This window comes from Nomascus leucogenys, chromosome 2 (genome assembly GCF_006542625.1).
Source record: "Nomascus leucogenys isolate Asia chromosome 2, Asia_NLE_v1, whole genome shotgun sequence".
NCBI lineage: Eukaryota > Metazoa > Chordata > Mammalia > Primates > Hylobatidae > Nomascus > Nomascus leucogenys.
Window position 1 is genome coordinate 106,603,391 of NC_044382.1, and position 21,148 is coordinate 106,624,538.

The 21,148-nt window shown below is 36.0% G+C and overlaps 1 long non-coding RNA gene across 1 annotated transcript in view; it reads right to left on the minus strand.

Annotated features, from left to right (window-relative positions):
- Positions 1-474: 474 nt before the first annotated feature.
- The window catches only part of LOC115837527, a 72,684-nt gene continuing 52,010 nt past the window's right edge, over positions 475-21,148 (minus strand). Inside the window, exons 4-5 of the long non-coding RNA XR_004032539.1 lie at positions 9,335-9,506; positions 475-893 (exon numbers count right to left, since the gene is read on the minus strand). This is a non-coding gene — a long non-coding RNA (uncharacterized LOC115837527). The remainder of the gene's footprint in view (positions 894-9,334; positions 9,507-21,148) is intronic.

The window sequence follows — 21,148 nt, forward strand, 5'->3', positions numbered from 1 at the left end:
GAACAAACAAAAAAGTAAATAAGCCCGGGCGCAGTGGCTCACACCTATATTCCCAGCACTTTGGAAAGCTGAGGCAGGCAGATCATGAGGTCAAGAGATCGAGACCATCCTGCCCAACATTGTGAAACCCCGTCTTTACTAAAAATACAAAAATTAGCTGGGCATGGTGGCACGCATCTGTAGTCCTAGCTACTTGGGAGGCTGAGGCAGGAGAATTGCTTGAACCTGGGAGGCAGAGGCTGCAGTGAGCGACAGAGCGAGACTCCATAAAAAAAAAAAAAAAAACAAAACACAAAAAACAAACAAACAAAAAAGTAAATACACAGCCTTGCCTTAGTTGCTATGAAAACATATATATATATATATATATATATATATACTAGACAAAGAGGAGGTGAAGTAACAGGAAATAGTTTCAGGTAGGTATCCCACTCTAGGGTCTGTGAAATACTAAGCAGGTACTGAGACAGAGTTTGGAGTTCAAGATTTTTATTCGTTTTTAATGCCTGTGAAGTAAAAGGAAAAGAAGAAAAAATGAATAGTGGAAGGAGTCAAGCTGTGATGCAGGCAAGACACACCTTCTGAGAACCCGCTGTGGAGCTCTGGAGCAGGTATTGCTCGTTAATGCCCCTGTAGGTTGAAAATTATCAGTCCTTTTTTTATCTCTGCCGCACTCAGTGGTTGAATGTAGACTGCTATAGGAAGGGCATAACTTTGAATGGACCATTTCTGCAAAGGAGGCAAACCTTGAAGTTGCTGACAGACCAAGGTTTTCCACTGATTGTACTTCCTACAACTCAGCAGCATGTTCTTCCCTGGAATGGGATCTAGGTGGCACAGTTTTATGTCCACCACAATAGGATCACCAAGGAAGGTTTTTTCTGAACAGAAACCTGAATGAAATACAGAAATAAACTTTGCTAACATATAAAAATGCATAGCTACACTCAAGACCCTAAAAAAAAATTTAATAATCTATTTTACCATTCTTTAATTTTATTAAGCAACAACTTTTTTTATAAGAATATCTGAAGGAAACAAGAGACAGGCAGTCAATGAAGAGATCAGGAAAGGGGTTCAGAGAGCCTGGGAAGTGATAATAAGGACAGAAGTACAAGAAAGGGGAGAGAGGATAAGGGTGTACTAGGCACAACGATCAAAATATTCATTGAGCCAACATTTCTTAATAATTGAAGGTGCCTCATGGCAAAGGCAGCCAGGCGGCCACGTTAAGTTCTAGGCCGCCCTAAACCCACCTTGGCATAGCCGTTTGAAGCCAGCACAGATACTTCACCCAGGGAAAACTAGCTCACACAGGCTAGACAGCACCTATGACTTGGCATGTCATAGCACTATAGCATTTTTTTTAATTCAAAGAAAACAAGCCAAAACAATACTTATTTGCAGAAATCTTTGTTGATTTATTTGACCTTACTTGATGTGCATTATTTAACTTCACAGCGAGATTAAAAAATTCAGCCAAACTATTCATAAACGTTAGAATATAATTTCATATAATTCACTAATTTCATATAATCCTAAGTAATCTACTATAAACAATGAAAGTGAAGAGTAGCTGAAGCATTTTAAAGAAGAGACACTAAGACCACCAAAAGTGAGAACCAGCAATATTTAGGAATAAAAATATCTGTACAAATCTACTTTCTAGATGAGCAGTTTTTGGATGTATTTTGGAACATGCATAGGTAAGCCTATAGATTTCAAATTATATATTCACAGACAAATCATTTTTCTAGGATCGTAGAATGTGACAAGACAGAAAAACAAAATGAAACAGCAGTATATTATAACAAATATCTAGTAATACAAAGCTCAGGCTACTTCACAGCCCACCATTATCCTTAATTATGCCAACAGTTAATAACAAAAGTATTTTATTTGCAATATTACATATCTGTAGGAAAGTCATAAAGCTGATGGAGACCTACCAGGAGCAATAGCCCTGCCCAGAATTCACAGATGACAGAATAAGAAATGATGCTGAATTTCATAAGGTGCCTGATATTTAGTAAGCAACACAATTATCATTCATTTTTTTCATCAATATTTATCAAAGGAGAAAAAATGTTGATATTTTACTATTTCCAATATCTACTTCCCAAGCAATTAGCCTTTTTAAAATAACCAATTAAAGCACAAAAATGTGGCACTGAATTTTTATATTTATGTCTTTTTTTGTATACAGTAATTAATTATAACAAAATGTTTTAGTTCTACCCAAAGGGAGTTATGCTTGAAAAGTATAAGACAATTTAATTAGGTAACACCCTTATTTGAGCTATGTTATATGAGAATTTTTAAAATATCTTTTTTCTCAATATATTAGGGTACAAACAATTAAAAAGATGGAAGCCAGAGACATTTTCAAAAGTACGTTGAGCTTGGTTTAGCTGCTGAAGGATAGCAGATATACAGACACGAAGTCTTCAACATTTATTTTGATGTTGTCTGGGAATATCTGCTGAGCATGGCAGCCCATTCTCTTTAGATCTGGCTTCAATCTTTAGCAGTGCAGGAAAAGACTAGGCTAGAAGTGGGCTCGCATTGACAGAACTGACCGTCTCTACTCTTAGTCCAAGCTCAGTGTCAAAATATATGACAATATATAGAACGACCCAGACAAAAAGTTACCAAGTAGGTGAAGTCCCATGATAAAGTATGAGAGTGTCTCAACAGGTGCCTGGGAAGGTGAGGGCTGCAATGGTTGAGGTGATACTTAGGTAATCATGTCAGCAGAAAGGTCCTTATCACTGCACCACAATCCCACTCACTAGCAAGTTCTCCTCAGACCTATCTGTGGTTATAGGTATGAGGAAAGCTACTGAAATAAAAGCTTGGGAAAGGAAGCATAGATCAAGCATAGTTATATGATATGAGGCACCAGATGTGAGCTCCTCCCTGGGACTAGGAAGAAACACAATTGGTCTGACTATGTGAACTGATCTCCAAATATACTCAGTACTTCCCCATGTCAAATCAAACAATGCTTTTATTTGGTCATAACTTGTCATCTCTCTTTTTTTCTTCCCTTCCAAATATCTTATTTAATGAAATTGAATTAACTCTAATTTTTACTCACCAGTATCACCAGTACCCAGATAACTCTCAGATCCAATGGTTTCATTTCAGTCCTCACCCTGAAACATACATCCCTGTGTAGAATACTTCCACTTTTTTGGAATCAGCTCTCACTTCTTTTCCTTCTTTCTCTCCCTTCAATCCTGGGACAGAGCAGGAAAGAGGAAGAGAACTGCAAGATGGGTAGATTTTTACAATCCATCCCAAGAGGGAGAAAAGAGGAACTCTGAGGTTACATGAAAGCCAGGTTTTGAGAATTATTTAGACTCATCATTGTATTCAGTGGACTGAAACTATTATTGAAAATAAAAAAAAATGACCACAGTCATTTTTATAATAAGGAATTATGTAGAGAAGGATCTGTTGAAGATGTTATCCAAGTGGTTAGAAAATAGCTCTTTGTGAGAGTTTTAAGGGCCAGTGAAAAGAAAGGATAAAGCTATTTTCTGCTTATAAGTAATGAAGTCTGGGATTTCCACATGGATAATTATACTAATGAGTATCAACATGTTATCTTCAGCCCCCAGCTCATTTAAGACTCACATTTCCAGCTTCCTATTGAGTATCTTCACCTGTTAGTCAGGCACCACGTTATTTTCAGGTATCTTAACCAAGCATACTCAAAACCAAATTTGTACCTATCAAGCATGTTTATTTTCCTATATTCTCTCTCAGTAATAAGGACATTATAGTTCATCCAGCCTAACATGTTAGTCATTTCAAATCAATTCTGACTTCTACTTTTCTCATGAGTCTGACATTTAATTCATCAAGTACTTTGTCCTGTCTCTTAAAGAAATTTCACTTCTAGCCCTTGTCCTTCTTTGTGTCCAATCCATTGACTAAATTCTAACCATCAAAATCTTTTGTCTTGACTTTTGAAATACTCCCTTATCCATCTTACTGTCTCCAATGTCATATTTTAGCTGCTCTCCCAAACTACCTCCAGTTTCTCATTTGTAAAACAAATATGATTACTGCATCCTCCTTTGTCTATGCATATTGCACATGATCTTTCCTCAAATAGAACCGTTTCTTCTGCTAGAGAACTCTTACGATCATTCAAGAAGAACTCATCAGTTTCTGTGTCATAGCAGGATAAGTCCCCAACTCTTTTTCTTGATCCCATCACTTTGTATGAACATGGATTACAACATTAATCACTCTGAATTGTGATTATGTGCCCCCTCCTCCCTCCAGAGGCTGAGTGCCTTAAGTGTAGGGGCATTTTTCAGTCATTTTTTTATTGTCCAAATGCCTGGTTGTTGGATGAATTATCCCAATGACGGGCTACCATAGGTGGTGCTAGACATTCTTACTCCACATTTGACTCAAACTAGGGTTAAATCCTAGGAATTAAAGGTAAAGCTGAGCCTTTAGTTTTGAGCCCAATATCAAAATGTAATCCTTGATAGAAATGGATAGATGAGGTAGGTGAGGTAAGTGAGGGAGATGAGTCAAAGGCTGGAAACCAGACTAATCTTCCTAAGTACTAGGATTCAGCAAAGCTAAAAGCCATTCATTCATTTCAGTCTTGTTTTTCTTCTTTCAATATTTTATCCCTGTGGTTACTTAGAACTAGAGTTATTTGTTCAACACATTGTTAAGATATCATCATAATTCACTACTTTTCATTTGATTGTTCAAACATCCTTACAGTTTTTAAATAGAAGTCATTTGCATTATAACCTTGCTGCTCTGCTTTAGTACTTATTCAATTCTTCAGACTGTTGAATAATGAAGTATTACATAAATGCTCCATAAGATTAAACAGTCAGTATGGACTGAGGAGCTGAACACATCTATGTTTAGAAATTGAATGAGGACTGCATCAAGAGAAGATTGTCTACAAAATGCAATGATTCTGCTTATTATTGGAACACAAATGTAATTGTTTTTTATAATAACTCTTATAGCTTTCTTTTACATTATCTACATGAGAAAAGCTTATTTGCTAGAGCTGTCAACCAGAATGAAGTACTGTGTTTGGAGAAAGAGAGAGAGAGAAAGATAGCATGTAATTATCTATGTATCTATATCTATTTCTGTGTCTTATACGTAAGAAGCTTTAGTGAATATATGGATCCCTGTGTGTTAGTCCATTTTCACACTGCTATAAAGATACTACCGACTGGGTGCAGTGGCTCACGTCTATAATCCCAGCACTTTGGGAGGCAGAGGCAGATGGATCACCTAAGGTCAGGAGTTTGAGAGCAGCCTGACCAACATGGTGAAATCCCATCTCTCCTAAAAATACAGAAGTTAGCCGGGCATGGTGGCATGCACTTGTAGTCCCAGCTACTGGGGAGGCTGAGACAGGAGAATTGCTTGAACCCAGGAGGCAGAGGTTGCAGTGAGCCAAGATCATGCCACTGCACTACAGCCTGGGTGACAGAGTGAGATTCTGTCTCAAAAAAAAAAAAAAAGGATACTACCTATGACTGGGTAATGTATAAAGGAAAGAGATTTAATTGACTCACAGTTCCACATGGCTGGGAGGCCTCAGGAAACTTACAATGAAGGTGAAGGGGAAGCAAGGCACATCTTCAAAAGATGGCAGGAGAAAGAGAGCACAAGGGAAACTGCCACTTTTAAACCATCAAGGGGGAAATGGCCCCCACAATCCAATCACCTCCCACCAGGTCCCTCCCTGGACATCTGGAGATTACAGTTCAAGATGAGATTTGGGTGGGGACACAGCGAAACCATAGCACCCTGATTAAACAATTAGCCCCTAAACTAGGGACCATGTAGCAATATAATTCCTGATGTGTGCTTAATTTATCATCTCTATGAATTTTTTGTCATAATTTAGAAATTTCCTTTTTTTGGTAAAAATTCAACATGTATTTGTGATTTTAAAACAACCTCTCAGTAGATTATGAATAAAAGGAAAATATCTTTATTTTTTATATTTATTTATTTATTTATTTATTTATTTATCTAAGACAGGGTATCCCTCTGTCACGTGGCAGGATCATGGCTCACCGTACCTATAACTTCCCAGGATCAAGTGAGTCTCCTGCTTAGCTTCTGGAGTAGCTGGGACTATAGGCGTGTGCTAAGTTTTGTATTTTTTTTTTTGTAGAGACAAGGTTTCACTATGTTGCCCAGGCTAGTCTTGAACTGCTGGGCTCAAGCAGTCTGCCTGCCTCAGCCTCCCAAAGACATGAGCCACTGTGCCTGGCCCAAAATTTCTTCTTCTTATTTTTTTTAGAATTTTTAAATTGACAAATGAAACTGTTTAAATTGACAAATGAAACAACAAGTTGTTTTGAAGTCTGTATACACTGCGGAAAGACTATAGCTAACTAACATGCATTACTTCTCATAATTATGATTTTTGTGATGCAAAGATTTTATATCCACTCTCAGCATTTTTCAAGAATATAATTTATTGTTAGCTATGGTCACCATGTTGTGAGATAGATCTCTTGAATTGAATCCTTTTTCCTAGCTGAAATTTTGTATCCTTTGACCAGCATCTCTCCCCTGCCCCCCAGCCAACCACCCAACTCCTGGTAACTATCATTCTACTCTCCAATCTATACTAATATCCTAATAGATAAGATATCTCCAAATGACATATGATGGCAACAGTGATTGATGCATGCAGCAAAATGCAGGGCACTCTACCTTGAAAATGATACTGTAATGCTGTAGATGTAGAGTTAGTTAACAATTGTAACCTAAACAGATATATATCCTTAACACCAATAATTTCACTTCTACACATAAGCCATTTGAGAAAAGAGATTCTGTCTCCATGTCTCCCAAAATGCCTAGCACAGTGGTAAAAAAGATAAATATGTAATAACTGGTTATCTGTTAAAATTGTGTAAAATTTTTGAGGAGGCACAGACAGGCACCTACTTCTTTCTTGGGTATTGCAATTTTCTCTTCCCACCATTTTCTATTACTATAATCATAGTCATCTTTATTACTTACTTAGAATATGTGACTGTTATGTTATCATTGCAGAGACCTTTTCCTTATTACCAATCTTCTTTTAAAGCATTACATGGAGGAACATGAACATTCAAAGTTCAAGATTTCAAGACAATCAGTTCTGTTTGCCTGATTTACAGGATGAAGGTAACAATAAGAGAAAGTGATCATAATAGTCAATATTTAATACATATTTTATATATATATATTTTTAGATTTAACAACTGGTTAAATCTATTAACCATATATCACCTAACCATTTCTATACCTTCCTATCACTCTTCTTTTCCCATTCTCTCTTAATTCCAATTTTCCTACAACACACACACTCATATACATATACGCACACATGCACCCACTATCCATAAGACCATCACGTCTGGAGATTTTGGACATACAGAGACTAATAAAATTCAGCAACAAAGAACGTTCAAATTCATAACTCAAAAATTATCAGGTACAGAAGTATATGAGCTGAGATGAAGAAAAGCCAAAATACTGTGAGAAGTGGAGTATCTTTCACAAAAGACCTTCTAGGAAGATCATATGGTACTGTTCTGCAAATCTTTCCTTTTACAACATTGAATGTTTTAATGTGAGCTTTGCTGATTCAGTTTCAAATCTTATCACTAATCCTGCCCTTAAGCAAAGCTGTAAAGAAAGTGAAATTAATTTTATACATTTCCTATTCTGCATTCTGTGATCCTCACCTTCCTTTGAGGGTCTATCAACCACTTTCTGCTTGTGCCCATTACAACCCAGATTTTCACCTTTTGCACCTGGAACAGGCCTGGCCTTCCACAATGCTCTATGTGCTATGAAATCCAGTTTCTGCTATTATCAGTGTGTTCTATTATTTCATGTATTTTCTAATAGCCTTAAAGTTTACTTTGAATAGGCCTGGAATCTCTAACACAATTAAATACTATAGCAGGCATATAGTATTACCAAGGAAAGTAAAGCAAGATATAGAACAAACTTGAATGATGAAAACTGAGACAAACTGGAGACAGGGACCATGTCCAAAATGGACATCCATTATTCAACTGTAGCCTAATGTTATCATGTGGGAATGAAGGCCTAGTGTTGTAAGATTTTAGATTTTTAAAGAGGAGCCAGAAATGTGGATCTTTATATAAAAATTTCAATATTTGTAAAACACCATAAAAGTGAAAAAAATACCTATAAATCAGAATTTAGACTATGTTGACATTAACTTGCTTCCTCTGTTATACGCAATTTTAGAATAAGATTTTATTCTTGCTTAATTCTTCTCTTCAGAGATACCTAGTGTAGTAGAAAATCTAACACTTAAAAACAGGTCAGGTATGGTGTCTCACACCTATAATCCCAGCACTTTGGGAGGACAAGGTGGGTGGATTGCTTGAGCCTAGGACTTTGAGAGCAGCCTAGGCAACAGAATGAGACCCTGTCTCTACAAAAAATACAGAAATTAGCCAGCTGCAGTGGCCTATGCCTGTAGTCCCAGCCATTTAGGATGCTGAGGTGGGAGAACACTTGAGCCCAGAAGGTCAAGTCTGCAGTGAGCCATGATCATGCTACTGCACTCCAGGCTGGGCAAGAGGGCAAGACCCTGTCTCAAATAATAATAATAATAATAGTAATAATACTAACAATTTTGTGATGGGTGATAAATATCATAGGGGCAAAATGTCATGGGAGCACAGAGATGGGAGAGGGGAGTTTCATAAGCCTAGAATGTTCTCAAGGAGTATGTCTCAGAGAATATGAACCTCAAATGAAAGTAGGCCTTTACCAGAGAGAGAGAAAATAAAGGGTATTCCAGAGAGTTGTGTGTGGGAAGATGCAGATGTAAGAAACAGCAGCATTTACTTGGGGAAAAAATAGTTTAGGTTCTGTTCCCAGGTAAGTGGAATTATAACAGATACAGTTTTTGAGGAGAGTCTATTTGGGACAGGAGGGCCTCTTGAGTTCTTATTAATAGTTTTAAAATATGAACACACCTTACTGCACATTTGGCACATGTACCCCAGAACTTAAAGTATAATAAAAAAAAAAATTTTAAAAAGAAAAAAACTGTGAACACACCTCTATTTCTCTCTCCAGGTAATTTTAACATGACCTTGCTACTCCCTTGGATGAAAGGATCATCACAAAGTTTTACAACAAACTTTATGGTTATGGAAGTTCTGTATTTACATTTGGAAGATGACAAGTTTGCCAGTAGCAAATATTTTAATTAAAAATATTTTCCTTACTGTTCCAACATCTCTAATGTTTTTAAAAGTAGATTTATCTTACTTACAGGTTCATATGAGGTAATTGAAAACAGGGTGATCTCAGATACAGCAGCACACATGTGAGGAAATGTAGTAGTCAGTCACATTGGAATACCTTCAAAATCTTCAGTAAAATATGGTTGATGTTGACAAATAGTTCATTTTCTCTGTGGAGCTGTCCACAGAGGCTAAAAATAGCTATAAATAGAAGAATCCAGATAAAATCATGTTGTATCATGTGTCATATCAATAGTAATATATACAAGTGAAAAATATTGTGAAAATAGTAGAGGTAGAGGTCAGATATGTTAATAAAGGGGTTTAGAGATGAAAGCATGGATAAATAAATATGGCATAGGTATTTTGAGCCAGGCTTTTCAATGATCATAACATATTCTATATTTATATATTCACATATTTTTGCATATATACAACCTATTCACATTCAAAGAAGTTGTTGCAAGAGTGTACAAAAATGTCACTAAGAAAAACAAGATTTATCAGGTAATTGCAGTGTTTGCCATTACTTTTAATTACTTTTAATGGCAAACGCCGCAATCCCTTTTGCACCAACCTAATATGTGGCCTCAGGTAATATGCCTGTAATTAGCTTGTTGGTTTTATTTGAAAACAACTATTGTGTAGCAGTTGGAAAGTCATTAGCAGGACTCTTTTGTCACATTCATTTTATGCAGGATAACCTTGAGTCCACTCTTGTTATATACCTATTTGCAAGAAAAGTCAGTTTAGTTCATCTGTTTCTTTTACCCTGTTCCCCCACCCTGTTCTTATTTTATGAATGTATTTTGAGTGTGTTTACTTAACCTGTAGATTTCTATTTTGTGTGGATTTCTTTCATGGCATTTTCAGCTGATATGTTGATTAAATTTATTCATATTCTTAACCAAATCCAAGCATGCTGATCAATATTTTCTGAACAGAATTGAGTGTGAAACACCAGACAACAGGAGCAAATGCACACTCATTGATGTTTCTCTACAGTGAGAATTATTTTAAGGTGTGGAATGATTTATGTGTGTGGATGTGTGTCTCTTGAGATATGATGGTATAATCAATATGTCCCACTGAGGACAAAGTCCTAAGGCTAAATGGTTTCAGCTGGGCTGTGAAGGAAAGCAACTGAGAGTATCATTATTTCGAGAAAAATATGTATGAGTTTATCTAGATAATGAGAGTTTGCACTGTAGCAACATTCCTAGATGAAATCTCTGTACACCAGAGGTTTCCTCTAAAGCTTCATCTTATATACTTAGGTGAGGGTGAGGCAAGGGTTAGGTGGCCCACTAGAAGGAGACTTCTGTGAGATTCTTCATTATGCATCCATTATTCTAGGATTTTCTCACTTGCTGAGTTCCATAGTTTTTATTTATTCATAAATATCAGGAATAGGAACAACCAAGCCAGATTCAAAGAGCCTAACAAGGAAGAAGATAAAACAGCAAAAGTTGAAAATGAAATGTAGATGATGACACATAAAATTAAGGCATCACTGATTCATTTTCAAAATAATTTTTAAAACGCCTTTCTTTTGTGAAAATCCAAAGAAAAAGCTCCTGGATAGAGTAGGGGGAAGAAAATGGCATTTTCTTGGTATCCTTCATCTCAGCCAAGAAGGAAATCTTACGTTAAAAATGAGTGGTTGCGTTAAAAACTTTTTTTTCTGAGAGTCTTTAACATCATCAGAATAAATTATCCTTCTGTATCAAATTCAAATGAAATTTATCTGGAGCATTTAATGTAGGTAATATGGCTTGGCTCTGTGTCCCTATGCAAATCTCATGTTGAATTGTAACTCCCAGTGTTGGGGAGGAAACTGGTGGGAGGTGATTAGATCATGGGGGTGGATTTCCCCCATGCTGTTCTTGTGATGTGAGTTCTCACAAAATCTGATGGTTTAAAAATATGTGGCACTTTCTCTCTCTCTCTCTCTCTCTCTCTCTCTCTCTCTCTCACTACCATGTGAAGAAGGTGCTTGTTCCCCCTTTGCCTTCCACCATGATTCTAAGTTTCCTGAGGTCTCGCAGTCATGCTTCTTGTCAAGCCTGTGGAATTGCGAGTCAATTAAACTTCTCTTCTTCATAAATTAAACAGTCTCAGATAATTCTTTATAGCAGTCTGAGAATGAACTAATACAGTAGGACTATCAGTTTAAAATACATAAGAGACAGAGAATTATGTAGTTTAAACTAATTTTTGCAGATGTGAGGTGTTCTTTCCTCTTTTAATTACTAGACAAAACATTTGAATGAATCTTAAATGTATTCAGATAGATGAAATCACTTTTCCACCAACCCATCCCCAAGGCCGTCATGAACTATCAGTTAAGAAAATCAAATTCTGTGCATTTCTATTCTTTTAACTTTTTAATTTTATAATTTATACTCTAGTCCAGTATTTATAGCTTTTTGGGTTGTGTATATTTTGGGGGCAATATTACTTATGGATAAGAAAATGGAGGCATGAGAACTTTATCAATTATCCTAATTTTAAAGTGCAAGTTGCACTGTAAACAGATCTCAAAGTACTGTGTGAAGTAGATTGGAGTCACAAGTAGTACTATTAAAATTGTGAAGAGCTTGATGTTGCAGCTGCAGTTGAAGCTTGAACAAGTAATTGTGAATGTGATACAAAATGAGACGGATCAGCCAATAACCACAGAGTCATTGCTTTAAGTTCAATGTCAAAGTCACTTCAGACATGCAGCACAATCTTTTTGAACAGACTTGAGTGTGTAATAAGTGGAATAAATGTTTACCTAATAATTTACCTCTGCAATATAAGTTATTCTAAGGTATGAAATGCTCCTTGAGCATTTACGTGTTCTCCAAGGTTGTGATGGAATAATTTATTCATTCTTTTAAAGATCAATTGCTAAAGCTGCATAATTTCAGCTAGAAATGAAGGAAAGGAAGAAGCAATTGCATCATGCTTAGAAAGGCAAATGTGAGTTACATTGAGTAATAATGGCTTACACATTCCAATGAAACCTCTGTGGCCCAGTATCTCCAAAAGTAAATAAATGCCTTGAAGAAAGTAAGATATAAACCTAAATGGCCTGCTAAGCAAGCTCTGATCTAAGGCCTTTCATTTCGTATATCTGTTATCCCAGGCATGTATCTTACTAACAGGACTGTAGGTATTGATTTATGCATAAGGTGTCAGACATAGAAGCTCACATCTTTGGTCTGAATATGGTTTTTAACAGTGTATCTATCACGGCAGCTTTTTAAAGTTAAGTTCTTTCAGGATATAGAAAACCTTTAAAGAAAAAAAAGTGATACGTGGATAAATTGTTTTCTTCTCATTTCCAAGGATTGACAATTTTTTCCTTCCTTCCTTCTTCCTTTCTTTCTTTTTTCTTTTCTTTTTTTTTTTTTTTTTTTTGAGGTGGATTCTCACTCTGTCACCCAGGCTGGAGTGCAGTGGTATGATCATAGCTCTCCACAGCCTTGACCTCCTGGGTTCGAGGAATCATTCCCACCTCAACCTCCAGAGTAGCCGGGACCACAGGCACATGCTACCATGCCCAGATTGCCATTTTTTTAATGCAATATTTATAAAAAGTGTTTTCCAAGTCTATAATCTATATGATATAAATGGCATTTATTCACTTTATAATCCACAAATATCATTTTTCTCATTTGAGAAAATCCGTAATTATGAACATTGTGGCCAAATAATTGGCACCATGCTATTTACATTTGCTGTCTCTAAGTTTTATAACCTATTTTTATTTATTGATCCTGATTATTTTATTTAATGATTCTTCTATATTTAATGAGATGCCTTCTAGTTCTAATATTCTAGAGCTGAATAAATATTAATCATATTCACATCTTTTATAATTTTATAAACTTTGATTCCTCCAACCCTATGTTCACTCTTACCTCTAAGTTTTGGTCTCTTTAAATCACATGTCTTAAAAAGCCCATTGATCTTTGTACAGTTGTTCTTTTCTGGATCAGTTTCTATATTGTTATTTCTTTCTTAAGGTATGGCATACAGAACTGCATTCAGTACACTAATTTCAATAAATTATATTTTATTCAAGGATAAGAATAAACTAACTAGCTAATTTTCCTTTTAACTACATTCTCAATAATAAGCCTTGTTGTTCTGTTGACCTCATGTTTTTCAGAAAATATTCTTAGGAATGATTCTACAAGAGGAATGCATTTTCCTTGCAGTATAGAAAGTATGGATGTGGGTATTGTGTGTGTGTGTGTGTGTGTGTGTGTAATTTTTATTTTTCAAATGCATTATTATACTAGTTCATTTGGATATTTAGCTTCTACTCATATGCCAATTTATACGTAAGACTCAGTTGTAGCCTATACTCCTCCACCAGACATTTCATTTTCTTCAAGTATTTAGTGCTATTTGAAAGTCATGAAGTTTCCTTGCTGACTTTCTTTCATAGTGAAGATGTTCAGGTAGGTCTTGGCAGATCACCAAGAAGGTTAAATCTTATGTATTAGTCAGGGTTCTCCAGAGAAACAAAACCAACTGAATATATAGAAAGAAAGAGTGATTTGTGGTAAGGAATTGGCTCACATGTTGGCAAACCCAAAATCTGCAGAGCCAATGTCCCAGTTGGTGACTGAAATTGGAAAGCTGCTGTAGAACCAGGAAGAGCTGATGTTCCAGTTTGAGGACCATCAGGCAGGAGAATTCTCTCACTCAAGAAATTGTCAGCCTTTTCTTCTATGTAGGCCTTCAACTGATTGGATGAGGCCCATCCACACTATGAGGGCAATCTGCTTTTGTCTAATGACTTCATTGTTAATCTCATTTAAAAATACTCTCACAGAAACACCCAGAATAATGTTTGTCCAACTATCTGGGCACCTGTGGCCACTGTTACATCATGGTATCTGTTTCTCATTTTTGAAAGGAGCCTATCTCTCCCTAGCCTTTGTTTTTCTGTCTATGAGTCATCCCCTCTTTAAAGAATTTGTTCTTCCCACTTCATACTGATCAACTGCTTTTAATACCCTTAATTACATAATTTTATATAATTTAAATTCTGAATAAATTGTTTCTCATATAAATGATCTGTCAAATAATTCTAAAATTAATAGAAACAATTTCCCTTGAAAGAATACCATATTGCCTTTCCACTAAATTTCTATGCATATTTAAGTGTAAAATAATCTTGCCTTTTATTGTAATTCCAGACAGTCAGATATGGTAGTGTATTTTAACAGTTTGTACTTTTCAGGGTCTTTTCTGGGTGCAAATTACATTAGCTATGAGCTTGTTCCAGTTGTTCAGCAGAGTATGGATTTGGATGTTGTTTCTTGACAAATGAGCTGAATAATTACTTACTTTAGCCATGATATTGTTTATATTTAAGTTCTAGATTGCTATTAGATTTGGAACAGTGATTCCTAAACAAACCAATCATCAAAATCACATGGAAACTTATGAAAAATACAATCATAGGCCCCCAAATCCATAATTTTAAAATATTACTTTTCTAATTCTAAGCCATTGATGAAGAGAATATTTGGATTTACAAAGTATTTTTATTAATTGTCTGGTTTTTTTTTATTTTTTACAATTATGTATAGCTAGATATTTAGCTAACTTTTTCATAATAAAAATCAAAGTAAAGAATCTATTGATTCTCTTTGTTGAATTCTATTTCAAAGGTCAGCTTTTCAACTACCATCATTGTATAGTCCTGGTGATTCTCAAGCTGGCATCCTACTATTGATTGATTGATTGATTGATTGATTGATTGATTGATTTAAAGATGGCATTTCACTCTTCTTACCCAGGCTGGAGTGCAATGGCGCAATCTCGGCTCACTGCAACCTCTGCCTCCTGGGTTCAAGCGAGTCTCCTGCCTCAGCCTCCTGAGTAGCTAAGATTACAGGCATGCACCACCACACCCAGCTAGTTTTGTATTTTTAGTACAGACAGGGTTTCTCCATGTTGGTCAGGTTGGTCTCGAACTCCTGACCTCAGGTGATCTGTCTGCCTTGGCCTCCCAAAGTTCTGGGATTGCAGGCATGAGCCACCATGTCTGGCTGTTGATTTATTTTTTTAAAAAGCTTTTATTATTTTCTTTGGAATATAAAGCACAGTATTCCTTAAAGTCTTTTTTTTTTTTTTTTTTTAGCTAGTCTTATGGGGTTTTTTGCACCTGATTTACCTTACTTAATAGATTTTCTTGTTTTGTCCCCTTTACCAGTTGTACCTTTAAAAAATGCCATCTCCTTTTTCTCACCCACAATGACCTTTTTTGCTTTGCCAGTTAGCCATACAGGGTTTTTGTTTGAGCACCTGGGTTTCTTGATCCTTGGCACATATTTTCCCTGGGCTTCTAATAAGGTGTTTTAAACAGTTTCCAGGTTTCTGGTAGATTATTTGCTTTTTTTTTTTTTCCAACTCCCTTGCATTTTATTCTAATATTCACATTTTGATGTAGGTCTCTTTTCCAAAAGTGAGTTAGCATGTGTTCTATGTTTCTTGGCTTTTCCACCCTCAGTAGAAAGTGAAACTTAATCATATACTAATCACTAATATATAATGATTGTATAATTCCTGATTCAATTCCTGTCTTTTATGCAGAACTTAGTGTATTTCCTTTCAATGTGAATTCTAAAGTTACTTAATCTAAGAAGCAGTTATTTATTCTCCCAAAAATGTATTCCTCATACCTATCCTTAATGAGAAAAATCTATGAATCCAGATGTGAATAATTAAAATTGTATTTGATTACCGTCTGTACTGATTTCGAGTATTCACACCTAGTGTCAATATTCTTAGCATATATATTATATTATGTGTATAGCATATTATACATACTAGCATACATACATATAGCATATTATATATGCTAAGAATATATATATAATACATATATAATATGTATTTGGGCATAAGATGAAGAGGATTGAAGTAATCATAAATCTCAGTGCATAGCACATTATTTTTATTAGCTTCTCTCTTGATTGACTGATTAATTGATCAATTATCTTCCTGCCATAGTTCTCTATTTTCTCCTTCTAGACATGCAATGATGCTAAGAAATTTAACACATCATTTTGCTTATTTGTGTTCTTGCAAAATGTGTACTGTTATTTTGTTTGTATTTTGTTGCTTATTGTACTTGGCATATTTGTAAAAAGTATTTTGATAGATATTTCCCACTGTTCTTTATGTTTAAATCCGTGCTCTGTTTCTGTATAGTGCTATGAGTCTATCTAACCTTTTGTTTCTAACTGCTGTATAGTACTCTGTGGTGGACATCCATGACTTTTCCTTTATTTTCTCTTTTAGTGATGGTGACTCAAAGTGCCTCCAACTCTCCTACATTATTTAGCCCTGGTTTATGGCACCATCCACCACTAATTTCTTGCTTGCAATTAATTTAGGAAAGACTAATTCTCCTCCAAGTGGTTTCATAGTAAAATCTTTATTTAGATGAGTGCTTCTGAACCCTGGCACTTTTAACATGTATTGTAGGATATTTAGCAGCATCCCTAGCTCCACCCACTACATGCCAATAGCACCGTATTTGTGAAAATTAAAACAAAAACAAACAAACAAAAACCTCTCTAGACATTGTCAAATGTCTCCTGGGGGAGCAGAATCAGTCATCAATGAGAACGATTGATATAGATCTTCTAAATTTTTATTTAGATGCTACTTTTGTTAAATCTGATATATTCTTTGTTGTCTATTACCACCTGTAACTCAGTGGCACTATATCTTGGCTTCTTTATCTACTCATTTGTTGTTTTTCCAAGATGTCAATTACAGAATTTTACTCATTTCCTGACAAGCATTTTATTGAGGAATACAATCTATCTGCTTGCTTGATTGGATTTTTACATAATCACTGGGGAAGAAAATCCTGGCTTCTTTGCCAAAACACTTCTGACATTTTTCAGTGACTAACTCCTTGTATGATTTTTGTTTTTCATTTTTTTTTTTTTTTGACAGGGTTTTGCTCTGTCACCCAGGCTGGAGTGAGTGGCATGATTAAAGCTCACTGCAGCCTCCACCTCCCGGGCTCACACTATCTTCCACTTCAGCCTCCCAAGTAGCTGGGACCACAGGTGTGCCACTATGCCTGGCTAATTTTTCTATTTTTTGTAGAGATGGGGTTTCACCATGTTGCCCAGGCTGGTCTCAAACACCTGGGCTCAAGCAATCTGCCTGCCTTAGCCTTCTAAAGTGCCAGGATTAAAGGTGTAAGCCACCATTCCTGGCCCGTGTACATTCTTTATATATAATGATGTTCTTTTTTTACTTAATACACATAAGGCAGACTTCAGGTTAAACAGAAATGTCAGCACTTATCTTTAATTACTTAATTTCAAATTTGCAAGGAAACAAGCCCATGATTTTTGTCATACCCTGATTTTAATTATAACCTGAGTTATCCAATTATTTCACAGATTTGATTTTAGGCTCCTTCTGTCTGTATTAAAAATGAAGCTTCACCAAAAGGTCCAAGATCTCATTACTCAATTAAGTGGCAGATTCATTACCCAAAGAATCCAACTATCAGCAGCTATCTTCTTTTTAATTACTATCAAATATGAACAAGAAAATTACATATTTAGAGCCTGAATTAACATTTCATTTCAATGACTCCTAAAAATATATGAAATGTTATGTTGAACTTCCAATTCATATGGTCTGAAATCATGCAAGCAGCATATTTTTAGAAGTTTAAATTAGTGACAAGGTTAAAACTCTCAACAAAGGGTTGAGAGTCAAAATATTTGAGTTTAATAACTGATTTGTCCTTATTCATTTTGCTTTAAAGTCTCTAAATTTTGTTTTTTCAACTGAGAAATGGCAAAATTATTTTAAGATAAAATTACATTAAAGTCCATTAAACTCAAAGATGCTATCAAATAGATGGGATCATTTAATTCTTTACTGGAATTTGAACAAAATTTTGACTCTGTCATGTATGAGACCTTATTTGTAGTGGCAGGAAATTATCTAGAGAAATTCATCTGGACTCCATGAAGTTACCAACATCATCTGGTATTGGTTACATACTCATCTTTGATTCTCCCACCCCTCTATTTCTGCTATGACATCATAACTCACCACTTCCAGTTTGTCATTTGTTTTTCCTCCCTATCTTATCCATCTATTCTTGGCCAACACAAAAGATCTGCTTACTTCTGATTTTTGGTCCAACATTTCTTCAACCTGTCCCCCACCCAGCTCTGGCTCACAAATATTTCTCACTAACTATTCCATTAATGGACCTAGTCATAATCCCTAAACTGGTGTTCTTATACATGGAACTCAAGAATATATATTGCCCATAAAGATCCAGCTTACAGATATTCATCAAAAGAGCAGAAACAAGTCAAGATAGTATTGGATTCTGAGGTCATGTAATGCCCCCAATGAATAGCCTCCATCAGCTTCCCATTTAACCGAGAATAGAATTCAGTATCCCTACAAACACATCCAAACATGATTTGACATATCTATACCATCTAACTTCATCTGCTGCAGCTGTACCCTAGCACATTCTACTTCATCCACACTGATTTTGTTTCTCATCGTTGAATAATACAAAATAGACCTTGCAGAGTTGTTTTTCTTTCCGCTTGGAATACACTCCTTTCACAGTAAATGCCTAATAAGTATTTGTTGAATGAATGAATGTTTCATACCTCTCACTTACCTCTGTTGCCACTTGTAAGGGCTAAGGATGAAAGCCAATGTTCTATTATGTGACTTACAAGGCCATCTCATCTAAATGCTATGTCTATTCCCAGTTGCTCATTGGTGGTTATCCACTGAACTTCCCCCCAAAAATAAATGCATAACTATGTATCAAATGAATATTTTAATAAACCTAAAAGGTCAGTATGTAATAATATATTTTACAATGTTTTAGAATAGATCATGTGAACTTAAAATATGCATTTTTTGTACCTGATCTGTTTTCCAGCTATACAAATCATAAAAAGTAAAGAAATTATTAGTTAATGACATTAAAAATCTGTAACCAACTTATTTTGCTATTATGTGAAAGTTGTTGTTGTTGTTGTTGTTGTTTTGAGACGGAGTCTTGCTCTGTCCCCCAGGCTGGAGTGCAGTGGCACGATCTCGGCTCACTGCAAGCTCCACCTCCTGGGTTGACGCCATTCTGCTGCCTCAGCCTCCCGAGCAGCTGGGACTACAGGCGCCCACCACCATGCCCAGCTAATTTTTTGTATTTTTAGTAGAGACGGGGTTTCACCGTGTTAGCCAGGATGGTCTCGATCTCCTGACCTCGTGATCTGCCCGCCTTGGCCTCCTAAAGTGCTGGGATTACAGGCATTAGCCACCACTCCCGGCCATGAAAATTTTTTAACTTCTGTGTTTATTGATTTATAAAATATAAATGAATTTGTATGGAAAATGGGTAAAGTAAAAAGGAATGAAAATGCTTATAACATTCAAAATTGAAATCTGTGATACGTAATTTTTTAATGATTACAGGAAACTGGCAGACCCATGAAAAGCAGGTTAAATTATTGTTTGGATTGATTCTCTTTATTCATGCTGAACTTTGCTAATACTATCTAACATATGAAGAAGCTGCGAGCTTAATCGTTGCCATAATCAGAAAATATAATAGTGATAATACACTGCAGGCTCGCACAGTGCTGTGTAATGTTTCCAGCCAGCTGCAATCTCTCTCTGGCAACCAGATATGCCGAGCCGTATCTCCTGGGGGATGAAGGAGAGACAATGCATTTGTACATCCAAGTGAGTGTGTATCCAATTTGAACATTCTCATCAATGAGAAAGACCAGTATTTTATGATTATTTTTCCTTTTGTTTCCATTTCTGCATAAAATGCTTCTTAAACAACATAGTAGGAGGAGGTTATTAATATCTGTTACATAAACTACCTAAATGAAGAACACCAGCACTTACATGGTAACAGGCCATTGGTGTTGAGTCATAAAAACATCTAAATCTCAATTCTGCCATTTATAGCTAAGCTTGGGCAAGTTTCTTCATTGTTCATAATTTAGTTCATGTCAGTAAAATGGTGGTAGGTGACGTTTAACTTATAGGTCTAATCAGAAAGATTACAGTTTAAATGCCTTGCACAGTTGTTGACCCACTGAGCACTCAGAAAGTTTAGGCCTTGAAAAACCACACCATCAATTATCTAACTAATGATAGATTCAAAGCCGTGTGGGCAGCACTCCATTGAAGAATTTTTATTGGTGTTATGGTTAGGAACCATGTCTTGATTGACTTGGTGTGATTAGGAGCTTGCTCTGTGCCTGGCTCATGTGTGATTAGGATTGTGCTCTTTGCCTCTCTCATAATACGTGCTCATTAAATGTTGATTGCTGTTGAATGATACTCAGCTGTTCAAAGTGAATATGGAGAACCGAGGGTAGGGGAGAAAGGGGAAGGTGGGTCATCTCCCTTTGTTTACCTTTCTACCGAAGAGTTTGTTGATTGTTTTTATCCTAATGATTTGAGTGTTCTCTCATCAACACTTAGTTTCTCAACAGCTTTGAGTTTAGCAATCTGAACCTTCCCCTTGTCTTCTACTGGCCAGACTCTGGGTTATTTTTTAATCCCCTGGGTTAAGTCCTGGGTGATTACCACAGCATCCCTTTCCTCCAGATCTTGCTGCTCTACAAAGCCATACAGAGCCCTTCAGATATTCAAATATAGAAATGGTTTCATAATAATTTATTTGTAACAGAACTCTGTTGTTTGCTTTTCTGAGATCTGCTCACTCAGGAAGCAGGGTTCCTTAGGGCAAAATCTCTGTGCAAGGCACAAGGTGAGAGGCTCAGAACATATTGCACCGA